This window comes from Meriones unguiculatus, chromosome 11, assembly GCF_030254825.1.
Source record: "Meriones unguiculatus strain TT.TT164.6M chromosome 11, Bangor_MerUng_6.1, whole genome shotgun sequence".
In the NCBI taxonomy this organism is placed as follows: Eukaryota; Metazoa; Chordata; class Mammalia; order Rodentia; family Muridae; genus Meriones; species Meriones unguiculatus.
Genome location: NC_083359.1, coordinates 84,343,729 through 84,356,203, shown reverse-complemented (window position 1 = coordinate 84,356,203; position 12,475 = coordinate 84,343,729). Strand labels below are relative to the sequence as shown.

Below are 12,475 nucleotides of genomic sequence, written 5' to 3'. Positions count from 1 at the left end.
TATTTTTGCCACCTATGAGTCCTGGATCCTGTATTTACCAGATATGAACTCTAAACAAGTCTCTTAAACTTCTTCATCTGTGAACAGGAGCCAGCATAGACATGATTCTTACTAAAATGTCTGGATATGTTTATATTAAAATATCCATTATTTTTTCCTGTTGGGATTTTGCCTCCAATAAGCCATCATTATTCAGTCAAAATGTTTGTTAAGTCTGTAGCCACGTGGGCACAAAACTCAGATAAACTGATGAACAAAGGAACATCCAAGCCCTATGGAGAGAGACAGACAGTTTTTTGAAAGGTGAATTTTAGAGTGTAGGAGAAGTTAATAGTGACTCCAAAAGACAGAAAACAGAACAAGAAGAGTCAAAACCCTGGTTGGACAATTGGTAATTATCACTGAAGAAAAGAGTAGATAGGATTGCAAGTAGTCATGAGACTTGGTGAAAAGGATAGTAGGGGTGGAGCACCCCATCCTGAGTCCCCAGTTACAGGGTAGGCCTCCAGGGGCATCCCAGACATCTTGTTTGAGGGGTAGCGAGGAGGCGCGGCCAAGTTATCTGGAACACACTGAGTGTGCTGGAGGACGGCTGATCACCTGTAAAACACTCTAACTGGATTAGGCCAGAGTTAGTTATTTTTCCCATTTGAAATTTTCTTTTTTTTGATCTGTAAGTTAGTATACATAAAATAGTGGGTTTTATTACAAATTTCACACGAATGTGTCATTATGCTTCATTGTATTTTTTCCTTTTCCCACTACCCTTTCCTGTGTCCCTTCATCCGCTTCTGCTTTCATGTAACAAGTCTTCCACTATTCTCTCCCCTACTCCTTAATATCTCTTTGCTTCTACGTCACGAGCATCCCCCTTTCTCTTCTTTCTTTCTTTTAAAATTTCCGTTGTATATATATCTACCATATGACCTATCTGTAGTACCCGATTACTTACCTAAAGGACCCCACAGCAACATATTTCAAGGACATTCACACATCACATTTATCGTAGTACTACTCACAGTGGTGAACACACGAACGCAGTTTACATGTCCATCAACAGAGAACAGAGAAAGAAAATGTAGTGTGAACAATTTAAAGCCGTTGTCTTAGTTAGGGCATCTATTGCTGTGATAAAACCACCATGATCAAAAGTAACTTGGCAGGGTGGGGAGGGCTTATTTTATCTCACAACTTGTAGTCAGTTCATCTTCCATGGAATTCGGGGCGGGAACCTGGAGGCAAGACTGAAGCAGAGGCATGGAGGGACAGCACTTACTGACTTACTGACTTCACCCAAGCTTGCTCAGCTCGTTTTCTTGTACATACCAGAACCATCTGCCCAGGGCTGGAACCACACATGATAGGCTAGAGCTTCCCACATCAATCACTGATGAAGAAAACGCATTACTGGCTTCCGCATAGGCAAATTTACTGGGCATCTTCTCCCCTAATGACTCTGGTTTATGTCAGGCTGGCACAAAACTACTTGGCACAGCCATAAAGAAGGTTCTATCATTCGCAGCAAAGTGGCTGTCACTGAATGTGATTGTATTAGCTAGAGTGAGACAGTCTCAGAAATAATTCGATATTACGTTTTCTCTCCAATGCGTTTGCTAGTATACAACATGAAAAGAGATGAGAAAAAATGTCTAGGAGAACAAAGGTGGCCAACGGGACCGGGAGGGAGAGAAAGGAGAGGAGATGGAGGTACAAGTGCGAATAGGCCTAACACACAATATATACTTGCAAAAAATTATCTATGTAGCATATCTTATACAGAATTAGCTTTGTTTTTTCCTAAACAAATTGACCCAGCAGCTCTCAAAAAAACAGGAGATCAGGATTTCTCAAAGTCAGCATTATTAACATTTGACCTCGGACAATTCCTTGCTTTGGTGTACAACTTGTTTTTGCCACCGACCTTCGACTTAATTCTCATTTCTTATTGTGCTTACCTGTGAGTATGGAATCAAGTCCATTTATATTCTACAAATACCAACTCTGAATTAACTTTATGCATCGATGCAAACCCCATAAGTACTTGTATCTATTCTTGTAATGAGGTAGAGTGATACCATTTGTATGTGGTTTCTTTTTCTATAAATTTGAGCAAGAACACATATAAGAATTGGGACTCCTTCCTAATTCGCAGAACTGACTAAGTGATTTTTAAGGATCCAATGCAAAATGGAATTGCAAGTTCCCATGTCTCAAAATAAAAAAATGAGGTGGAGATCAATTGAAAAAGACACCTGAAGTTATTCCCTGGCCTCACATAGATGAGTATATACATGTATATGCATGTATACCAAAACACATATGTGTACACAAGCATTCACACGAAAAAAGAGAGTGCATTTGTGTGTTTAGCCACCATGATGTCTACAGTTATGTGCAATAACAGTAATTGGTTCTATTTACCAAGGAATAAACAGACGGAGAACTATTAAGTGACATCCATAAAACCACTTAGCCAGTAAACCGAGGAGCTACTAGTTAAGCCCAGAGCCACCTGCTGCCAAACGCTATGGTTTTTCCATTATGCCACCCCTTTTATAGAAATGAAAAAAACCACAATCAGTCACGGACCAATAAGTAGAATTGTAAGACATTTAACTTCGGCTTTGAAGAATTTGAAGCTTGCTCTTGTTTCTTCTGTGCCTTCCTTGTGAATCTCTGCCTCTCCAAACCTGGGCACAACCCTGGAGATGCAAAGGACAATTCAGGATCTTTTTTAAAGGAATGAGGCACTCATCTGTGGGTGGGTGAGCTTCCCGCTGGGAATGCTGTCATGGTCATTCTCAGATATCAGGGCAGATGCAGGCTATTAGGCATTACAACACCAGCTGTTGTTTTATGTCATTAGACTAGTAACCAACTGGGAAAAATCTCCCTCTGCCAAGAGGCAAGTCTCCAGGCTCTGCAACAAAGATCAGTTCCAATTTGGTTGAAGTGATGCAAGGTCGTTCTTTTCTCTCTCTTTTTCATGGTTTCAGAAGTGAGTCTCTGTACGTCAGTTAGAGCCCAATATGAACTATGTCACATTTTCCATTTAGACTTAAGAAGATGTATACTTACATGCACCCCTAAAACAGAGTCAGACACATATTTTCCACCAAGACTGAAGACTCTGGGAATTGTCCAGAGTCTTCTCTGCCCTTGTCCTCTAATGTGGATCTGAACATAAAACTTGCCTGGGACTTTGAGCTAAGAGCTGTGTGTGATCAGCAGAACCAATCCTCTTGCCTTGGAAAGGGAAAAGAAGAATTACAATTTGCTTCTCTCTCTGGTGGATAGTTACAGTGTCTAGTCAATGTTATTACCAAACCAGAAATTCATAAGCAGCTCTCCTTGGCAACTTGGTCTTCAGTGTGACAGCCATCTGATGATTTCATAGCATTTTATAATCATGAAGTGTTAGCCTTGGAGGGGACCTTAGATCATGTCATCTCAATGCCTCGTTTCACATAGATGTTCAGGGATGTTTGAGGTGGCAGAAGTCATTAAGCCCGCAAAAAGAATTATTAGTAGACAGATTTAAGTACTGAGACTAAGTACGCAATATAAGCAACTCATTTGCATTTATACTTATGGACTTAGTTCGATAGCTGTTCAGTAAGCACTTGATATATGTCAGATTTATACTCATAAGTCAGTGAAGACATCTCTCTTGAATACCTTCTATAATAAAGAATACTGATCTGTTAACAAAAATTACAATTACCATATCAGTACATCTTCATAGACCAATACCTTTTATGAGAGGTAAGTGTCAAGTATCACAGAACCAAAGAGGGATGGCTTTTTCCCATCCTGAAACAAGAAGGGAACAATGGATGGCTTCAGTGAAAATGCAAGAGCCAAGATCATCAGGATTAGCTATATGAAAAGAAGGACCAAATAAAGAAATCTGGGGTTGGTTAGAAATACTGCACAAGGTTAAATAAGACAAATCTAGATTGTGAGATAGAAGAGTAGCAAGGCAAGAGCCTGAGTTAGTAAAGAGGAGATCAATTATGGACTTTGACTTTGTCCTAAGGAAATGCTGAGTCATTCAATTGAGTTGAGAGAAACAATTAAGCTGCAGTTCAAAATATTTACTCTGTGGTAGGAATTCTTGATTGGCTGTAGGAAATTGTGCTCAGAAAGAAAAGATTTTGTGAAATCTGAATGAGAGAGGGTAAGGCTTGAACTAAGGAAACAATAATGCTAATTATAATAAACAGACTGTCAACTGATGTCATGGGAGGAAAAACATAAGGACACTAAGAAGAAGAGGAAGAGGAAAAGGAAGAAGCCAGAATGATCACTAGATTTCACGTTTGGCTAATGTAATGGCCGGTGATCAATCATTTTCACACGTGTTTAAGAGGATGGGTAGGATTTTTTTTAAGGGCAAACATGAATTTAGTTTGGGAGAGAACAGATTTGAAGCATCTTTGGAATAAATGGCGGAAATGTCCCATAGGTAGCTGGGTGTTTGCTTTGGGGTTTGAGCAAGAAGTTTAGGAAAATATTTTGACAAGAAGCAGCATAATAAATGAAAAGTTAAATTAGGAATGAAGGGGACATTTAGGAAAGAGAAATTATGTAAGGAAAATGTTGAGAGAGAGAGAAGTCAACATTTGACAGAATGCTGAATCAGAAGTAGGTGGAAGAAAAAGAGCTCAAGGGGCAGCAAGCAGATAGAGGGATATAGGAGAGTGCTGCCTTAAAGCGTACAGGGAAAGAACGTGTTTTAAGAGCAGGGGAGAGCCCAGCTCTCCAAATGTACAGTGACGCCAAGAGAGAGAAGGGATGAGATAGTTCTCACAAGGATACGCTGCCCTCAGTAAGGTAGCTGATGTGGGGTAGAAAGCCACCATGTGCAGCCGTGAAGAGTAAGAAAGCGCAAGGAAGACAGGAGGACTCCTGGATAAGGGTGGCTACCTAAAACTGAACCTGCGCACACATTCTACTTGATGGACTTTAAGAAAATTTGCATTTTACCTTCACAGGTGGTATAAGTCATGAGATACATTATCATTACTATCACAATTATTTTATCATTGTCATTATAACTTTTTAATTAAAAATATCTCAGGAGAGTTGGAAAGTAGAAATGATTACAGGTTTGTCCACACAGCAATACTTTCCAGCGCACTTCCTTCCCTCTTTTTGGCAAAATATGTTTCCGTTTTGTTATTTTCTTTCTGCATGAAGGAGTACCTTCAACATTTCTGGGCAGCATGGTTTCTCCATAGCTAAGGATTTCTTTCTTGTCTTGCAGGAACGTCCTTGGATCTTGGGAGCCAGTGATTTTACTACGCTCAGCATTCCCGTGTGACGGCTTTTCCTCATGGTGCTGTTGTTGACCTGTGTATCTCTGCCCCTACCCTACACTGCACAGACTCACACACTGCTCCCAAATGCTCCAGCCATGCTGACCTAATGTCTCCTTTGTAACATTTCTCCCTCTTAGGATGCTCTAACGCCCTTCATTGCATCACCTGTTTTGAACACACGGTTTCTCATGAGCATTTGTGTAATTTTGATGTTCTAAAGTCTGGGGGCCCTCCATCTTTATCAAATTCAGAAACTTATTAGCAATCATTTCTTTGTGACCCATTTAAATAGAATTTCAATTATACATATACACAGGTCACTTAATTTTTTTCCCACAATACACTGATAGCCTTAAATTTTCTAATTATTTCCCCCTGTGGCTTGTATTGGAATTTTTATTGTTTTGATTTCAAGATCCCTCTTATTTTCTTCTGTTGTGTCTCCTATTTGTGATGTCTTATTCCATCCAATGTATTTTCATATGAAGAACTAGTTTCCATTTCTAGAACTTTTATTATGGTCTATAATTTACCTATATTTCTTGTTAACAGTTATTATAAAAACTGTTTTCTTGCCCTTTGTTCATAACTTTAATATGTACATTTTCAGTTGGTTGAGATGTTACTTTATAAAAGTTATATATTCTTCATTCTTTTTGTGTTTGGCAGTTTTTAAATTATCATATTCCAGATTGTTGAGTGCTAGACATTTTTGCTTTCTATAAATAGTCTTGGAGTTTATTCTGAAATACAGTTGAGTTATACGGAATAGTTTAAACCTGTGGGGTGTTGTTTATCAGATGAGTTAGATGGTACTGGACTAACACCATGTCCTAGGACTGAGAGAGACAAATCTTTTCTGTGTACTTTATTCAATGACCCCCAAATTAGGATGTTTTCTATTCTTCTTGGTGAGCCCTTTATATATCATGGACTGTTAGTTCTTTGAAGAGATATTTCCTAGCATTGGATAATATAATATATATATTTCCAGCATGTGATGGGGGGGATGGTTTCTACTCCTGTGCAGCTTAATCAATTGACCAGAACACCCAGTGTGCCTTGTTCTCTCTGGAGTTTCATCTTCTCTGTATTTTGAAGGAACAACCTGAATGCTGCCTAGGCTCCCACTTCTGAAACAGGGTCTGGAATCTCTCTTAGGAGAACAGACTTTGAGCGTCCACAGCCCATTAGTTTCCTGTGTTATGAGAAACACTATCCCTTGATATCCAAAGCCTTGTTCCATATAGATTGTCCAGTGTGTTTTTTATTGTTTTCATCAAGATGGCAAATCTGGTCCCTGTTAGTTGACTTTGGCAAAGAACTATATTTCATCTTTTTAGAGTACATTTCCCAGTTCTGCTCACTTCTGCTGACTTCAGGAATGCCTCCATCGCAAATGGTATCCAGAATTTGTTTCAGCTAGAATTCCTCACTAATACAACCAGAATAGTTTGTAAAAGTGGATGACTGGGAATCTTGGTTTAGAAAAGTGTTTTGTTATCTTGGGCCACTCTTTTTTTTTTTTTTTTGTGTGTGTGTGTGTGTGTGTGTGTGTGGCAGGAAGCAAGAATCCAAAGTCTAACAGGGGTGTGCCAGAATGAAGGAGTTCCAAGAGCCAAATCACCATTAGAAGTTATTTCTCTATAAAAATGTATTGTGAAACAGGTAAACAAATGAAAAGGGTGATCATACATCCATTTTAAAAAAGGAATTATATTGTCTTTCTCATTGACTAAATATTTTCCTCACACGCTAATAAACACAGCAATTATAATTGAATAAAGTGCCTACTGTTTTCCATTTCTGTGATAAAATTTATTGAGTGTGTTTTGTTACCAAAATCTACAAAAAAACACTACGTGAAATAATAATTAAAATTCACCAGGTATGCTACACCTGTAATCCCAGCATTTGGGAAGGCAGAGGCAGGCGGATCTCTGTGAGTTTGATCTCTGTGAGTAGCCCAAGCTTGGTCTACAAAAGGAGTTCGGAGTTCGGAGCAGACGAGGATTTCTACACAGAAATCCTGTCTCCAAAAACTGAAAACCAAAAAAACAAAATAAATAAATAAATAAGTTTCATATATTCCCATTGAGCCTTAGTTTACTTTCTCAGTATATGACTTTAAGAAAAAGAAAGCATCAAATGGAAATTATGATTCCAACCATCTTAATAAGTGCTCAAACTGCATTATCTAAAACAGGACAGTCTGAGTTTTTGTACCACACAATGTGAAATGCACTGCATCCTCTATAAAGTCTCCATATTCAAAATCTTTGACCTGAAGCTAATTATTTCTTTATACCCAACTCCCAGTTTATAGGAATAGAAGATAAAAGCAACAAGGAGAACGACATCCAGATGGAAGCAATCAGTCGAGTGAATTCAGGTTGCAGGAACTCTGTGAGTCTGGCCTGGTCGCTCCAAAACGTCAGTGTTATTAAAAAGAAAAAAAAGATATTGAAACTGTTCTCAATTATGAGAGGCTAAAAAGATTTAACAACCAACACAGTAGGGACACTTTAATTGGAGTTTTGTTCAGGAAAATAAAAAATGAAGAGATAGTTGGTAGATAGTTGAGAGATATTTAAATGTGGGCTGATCATACCCTGAGGATTTAGATTCAATTTTCTCTACATTAAGGAGAATACTGTAGTTATATATTGTTTTAAATAAAACAGGTAAAATACAGGGATATTTTTATTTTCAGCTGTGGTTACAGTGTCTGCAGTTTGAAGAAGATGGACAGTTGTTCCATCTAAAGCTTCAGTACCTGAGATGCATTTTATTATACTTTCTTTGGTGAACAGTTAAGTTTTCTAATGATGTAATGTTTGTTAGAGCTAAGAACATGTTTATAAAATGGTTTAATATCTAGAACACCATCCCAAGTAATTAATCGTGAATAGTCACAGAATTTCAACCACCAGAATGCTCCTAATGAAACAACTTAAATGTTAAATTTTTAAATACAATTATATATAATAAATCCAGATCTTTATATACAAATAAGGTGCCTTATAGATTTAAATTTTATACATATAAGTTATATGTGTAGATAAAGCAGGTTGATATTATCAAGAGTAAAAGATTAATTCTGATGTGTTCTTTTTTGGAGGTTGATTCTAAAATGTATGTAGATCAATATAAAGCAAAGATAAAGAGCAGGCAGGCAGTTCATTTCTGAAGAGGTAGAGTGGAAGAAAAGGTTTGTGATCGAACCATGAAGGTTGTATAAACTATTTCAGAGCTAGAAAGTGTGGTGTAGTGATGGACTGATAAAATAACAAAATAGAATACATATTACCATGGCATTTTGACCTATGATACAAGGAGCATGGAAAATGACCAGGGAAGAAAGAAATTGTTTAATATGTTGTGGCGGCTCCTCCCTTGGGTGTGGGCGTGTGGGGGGACGTCAAAGAGCCAGCCATTGAGCTCATGTCAGAAATAGCCCCTGTTCCCCTTACTAGGGTACCCACTTGGATTACTGAGCTACCACGGGCTACATCTGAGCAGGGGTTCTAGGTTATATCCATACATGGTCCCTGGTTGGAGATACAGTCTCACAAAGACCCCTGTGCCCAGATATATTTGGTCCTTGTGGAGCGCCTATCCTCCCCGCTTCTTTCATATGATTCCCTGCACTCTGCCAAAGGTTTGGTTATGAGTCTCAGCATCTGCTTTGATACAGTGCTAGGTAGAGACTTTCAGAGGCCCTCAGTGGTAGGCTCCTGTCCTGTTACTTGTTTTCTCCTAGGCCACAGAGGAGGACTTTGCAGCCAGGCCTGAAGATACCTGATAAGCTAGGGTCAGATGAAAGAGAGGAGGTCCTCATCTATCGGTGGACTTGGAAAGGGGCAGGGAGGAGATGAGGGAAGGAGGGTGGGATTGGGAGGGAATGAGGGAGTGGGATACAGCTGGGATACAAAGTAAATAAACTGTAACTAATATTTAAAAAAAGAAAGAGATGTAATTTAATGGTTAAAATAAAGCATAGAGATGTGTGCTATCATAAAAAAACATGTTGCAGCAGGAACAAATGTAATTCTCATGGGGAAACTGAGACTGGAGCTCCATCTCAAGCTGGGTATGCAAAACAGTTGCAGACACATTAATAGCTGGAGGACAGCGTCAGGTTGGTAGGTGTGGCCCTTGTTTTGAACAATAGGAGAAGCACGAACTTCAAAAAAGCACCTACCAGAGATGGAGATCTAGAAGCATTGAAGGGTTCCCTGCACAAGCAATGGCAGTAGGTAAAACAGGACACGCTGGGCACCTTTCACGTGTAGGGAATAACTAATACAGAGAAGGAACTGGCTTAGCTAGAAGGTACAGAAATGGCTTCTGTGAGGCAATGTTCCCATTTTTAAAGGAACATTTTGTGTTCTTTGACAATTTCAATATGTTTTTCCATTGAATGGTTTTGGCATCTTTGTCAAAAATCAGGTGTCCATAAGTCTGTGGTTTATTTCTGGGTCTTCTATTCGGTTCCATTGATCCGCCATTCTGTTTCTATGCCAGTACCATGCAGTTTTTAAAACTGTTGCTCTATAGTGCAGCTTGAGTTCAGGGATGGAGATACCCCCAGAAGATCTTCTATTGTAGAGGATTGTTTTAGCAATTCTCAGTTTCTTGTTATTCCATATGAAGTTGATAATTTTTCTTTCAAGGTCTATAAAGAATTGTGTTGGTAATTTGATGGGAATTGCATTGAATCTGTAGATTGCTTTTGGTAAGGTGGCCATTTTTACTATATTAGTCCTGCCAAGCCATGAGCTTGGGGGATCTTTCCATCTTCTGTTATCTTCTTCTAATTCTTTCTTCAGAGAGTGGAATTTTTTTTCATACAAGTCTTTGACTTGCTTGGTTAGGTTCACACCAAGGTACTTTATGTCCTTTGTGGCTATTGTGAAGGCTGTTGTTTCCTTAATTTCTTCCTTGGCCCTTTTGTCTTTTGTATACAGGAGGGCTACTGATTTTATTTTTTAAGTTAATTTTGTATCCAGCCACTTTGTTGAAGGTGTTTATCCCTGGTAGAATTTTTGGGGTCACTCAGGTATTCTATCATATCATCTGCAATTAGTGATACTTTGACTTTTTCCTTTCCAATTTGTATCCCCTTGATGGGATCCATCATCCTCCTGGCTGTCCCTTTCCAGATCCACCCAGGCTCTTCTCCATCACTTCTTCTTAACTCCATGTCCTCCTTTTAAAAATGTATTTGTTTATTTATTTGTTTAACTCATTGAGTCCAATTAGTACTGCACATATGCACACAGTGATGGGGCTGCCCACTGGTGCAGCAGCCACACCCCCCTCCAAATAAAAATGACCCTCCCTCCTCCCAGTAGCCATCACTTGTCAATAGCTCCTCATCTCGGAGCGAAGCCTCGGAGGTCCTTCCTCCATCAATGCTGGGATTTCCACCGTCTTGATCTTGCATAGGTTTGTGTATATGGCAACCACACCCTGTCCAGCGGAGGGCCCTTCATAGCTTTCCTTCCCATCCTCTGACCCAGACATTCCTTCTGCCCCCTCTGACTCAGACATTCCTTCTGCCCCCCTCTTCCAAGATATTCCCTAGCTCTGTTAGGGGAGGGTTGATAAAGATGAACCATAGGCAGCTGAGCCCTCATCGCTTCTTATTTTCAGTACCTTGAATACTTACGCGCCTCTGCTTTCACAGCTGTACTGTGGACTGCGCAGCTCCCCTTCCCAAGGTTGGGAGCAGCGCAAAACCATGTATACATGGAAATATTTAGAAGACAGTTGAAAAGAAGAGGCTCATTTTTCTCAGTTGGCGAGAACGTGGAGCTAATACTAGAAGGCGGATTGACAACACGCCTCTTAGATAAGCATTAACACATCCTACCCCAAGGACCTATGGCCTTCTGAGCCATAGATTTTGAAGGACTGGTGTGAATGCAAAGGTGACCTTTCCTTACTGGGCTCTGTGACTTTTACTTTCAGGCTTCAGAAACATGACCTAAGCCAGGAGAACACTCTCTCTGACTACAAGTCAAACACAAACTCCTTAAGCCTAAATGGTATGAAAATCATACATGGATAAAAGATAACATGTCCTGAATGCAGACAGAAAGGCTATCTCAGGAGAACTCATTAAAGAATACCATTTCCCTCCCATGTACTGCTGATGTCACTGTCTCTCTCCCCCTAAACCTTGACACTAATGCAGTATCTCAAAAGATAAGTGTCTCATACGACAAAAAGTGGCACGTGCCAGATATGTAAGGACCCTACTTCTCAAACCACACCATCTGGCTTTGTGTTCTGCTTACACTGCTCTGAAGCCGCTTAGCTCAAGTTACTTGATGTCTGGAACTTTAGCTGCTTCAATCAGGTATGGGTTCTATTGGTTTACATTCTTCTGATTGCAAACACTGGAAAATGACCGTGGCAAATGAGAACAGGTTCTCACAGAGAGAACACAGGGTAGTCCACGAATCAGGGAGAAGATGAAGGACTGGGACTAGGTAAGCATAAATTAATGAAGCTCTAACATCCAAGGAGGGAAGGGTGAGTAGCTTCCCAGGGTTCCTGCTTCTGGGTGGACAATGTTCAGAAGCTTTTGCTTTTCGTGGATATGCTCAAGATTCAAGTTCTCTAGATTTTGTTTCCAGGCAGCCTAATTTGGTTTCCTTGCTTAATTTTCATACAAAGGAGTGCAGGCCACCATGAATCATCAAAGCTGTAGAAGAGCCTCATTAAGAAGGAAGAGGATGTGGGGTAATTGCTATGTGAAAATATAAGCGTGTGTATGCTCCATGGCCTTGGTGATCCACGTGTCCACAGACATATTCATAATACCTCAATTTTCAGCAATGCTTTAGTCTAAAGTAATATAACTTTCCATAAACAAGAAAACTACATTTCTCTTTTCTTTGGAGATGAACAAGCCCAAACTATCTTCACTTCCAAGTCCAAATGCCTAAGTAATGCATCTTTATCCTGTAACTCGCTTGCCAGCCTGTCTCTGGAATCTGTTGCCTGTGTATTTCAACAAAACCTCACAACACAAATAATCATGGGTTTCCATTATAGAGCAGGGTGTTTACATCAGTGCTGATATGTCTCAGAGGTCCCCAGTGGTCAGACATAGAGAGCGAGATCCAGGATGGTGGAAA

General features: G+C 39.7%; 1 protein-coding gene across 1 annotated transcript in view; it reads left to right on the top strand.

Moving 5' to 3' along the window:
• Prrx1 (paired related homeobox 1) overlaps positions 1 to 5,714 on the top strand; it is a 95,695-nt gene extending 89,981 nt beyond the window's left edge. Inside the window, exon 5 of the mRNA XM_060364596.1 lies at positions 5,270 to 5,714. The gene's annotated coding sequence lies outside the window, so the exon portion shown is untranslated. The remainder of the gene's footprint in view (positions 1 to 5,269) is intronic.
• The last annotated feature ends 6,761 nt before the right edge of the window (positions 5,715 to 12,475 follow it).